The sequence below is a fragment of the Propithecus coquereli genome, unplaced genomic scaffold, assembly GCF_000956105.1.
Source record: "Propithecus coquereli isolate 6110/MARCELLA unplaced genomic scaffold, Pcoq_1.0 Scaffold84, whole genome shotgun sequence".
NCBI lineage: Eukaryota > Metazoa > Chordata > Mammalia > Primates > Indriidae > Propithecus > Propithecus coquereli.
In genome coordinates, this window is record NW_012154618.1 from 2705042 (window position 1) to 2706621 (window position 1580).

At 30.5% G+C, this 1580-nt stretch overlaps 1 protein-coding gene across 2 annotated transcripts in view; it reads right to left on the reverse strand.

Moving 5' to 3' along the window:
* CASP7 (caspase 7, apoptosis-related cysteine peptidase) overlaps positions 1 to 1580 on the reverse strand; it is a 45449-nt gene that overhangs the window by 31537 nt on the left and 12332 nt on the right. The window lies entirely within an intron of this gene.

Sequence of the window (1580 nt, forward strand, 5' to 3'; positions counted from 1 at the left end):
AATGGCAAAGAAACTTATGAAAATATGTTCAACACCTCTAATCATCAGGGAAATGCAAATCAAAACCATAATGAGAAATCACTTAACTCCAGTGAGAATGGCTTTTATCAAAAAGTCCCAAAACAACAAATGTTGGCATGGATGGGGAGAGATAGGAACACTCATACACTGCTGGAGGGACTACAAACTAATAACACATTTATTGAACTGAAGAATGGTCTCAGACCTTTATCAGCTCATGTGGCTAAACGGTTTGACGAGAAGGACTGGCTTTGCCAACCAGATTACACAGCAGTCAATTTCCATAAATGAATGAGCTACCCTAGCAGCTCCAATGTCTTGACAAAAATACATTTTAAAAAGCATATGGTTTAAAAGCATTTTATAAAAAAGGAAATTGACAAAGGTTTATTAATGCTACTTTATCTTTTTTGGAATATTTTGCGTTAAACAGGTTGCCTCTAAGTAAAAGAGGAAGAGTTTCAATTAACAATTTTTTGAGAAGTTTTGATATAGCCTTTTTGGTGTACTTTCCAGAAACTGAAAAAATAAACACCTCCAAAGGATGAATAACAATTTCCTTTGTAAGCCAGATCATTTCCAATTATTTAACACAGCTGAAGAAGGATCTAATTGAGTTGTCATTTTTTGGCACAGAACTCAGAAGAAATTCAAAGAATTAAGTGACATTACTATAACAAAACTCCTACTACCCCATGTATTTATTCATGATTTCTCAGTGCTTCTATCTCTTAAACTGAAAAATATGAAAAAGAGGCAATATTGAACTCTTTTTTTATTCCATCAATAAGTGTTATTTGTCCATTTATTTAGAAACTACCTTCTTAAAAGCCCACTCATTCCATTATAATTTGCAATTTCAGTGCAACTTTTATTTAATTATCTTGATGAGTAATGATTTAATAATACTAATGATTATTAACATTTATTTTTTAGATCAACTGTGAATTAATAATAGCTTGAAACAGTAACTTAGTCTAGGAGAAATTTCTTTTAATATTCATGGAAAAATGTCTTAAAGTTTATATATATGTATACATGTATATGTTAGAGATATGTGATGAGGTGATTAATAAAAGACTTTCAAGCAACTAAATCTATTACATCATAAAATATGGGTGAAAAGAGAACGAAAAAACCTGATTTCAGGGGACAAAAGAAACAACATAACAACTAGTTGTTAAAGGAGAGTTGTTCATTCATCTTTTAATAGGTAAAGGTAGTTATAAAATCAGTATGGATTTAGATTCCACTGGATACATTTAAAGAAATGATTTTTTCCAGCCTCAGAAAGGATAACCAAAAAAAAAAGAAATGATTTTTAAATGTCAATATTTACAACACACCACTCATTTTCATAATTTCTGGGAAGTACACTAAAGGGCTTTACTAAGACTCATAAAATGAGTATTAAACGATTCCTGTTTCTCTTTCACTTAAAGGCAACTTGCATAACCCAAATACTCAAAAACGGCTGGGAAAAGTGAAATATTACATCCTTTGCAATTATCTTGACAAAAAATTTGTATGTCACCTTAAAATATATAAGGAAGTACATA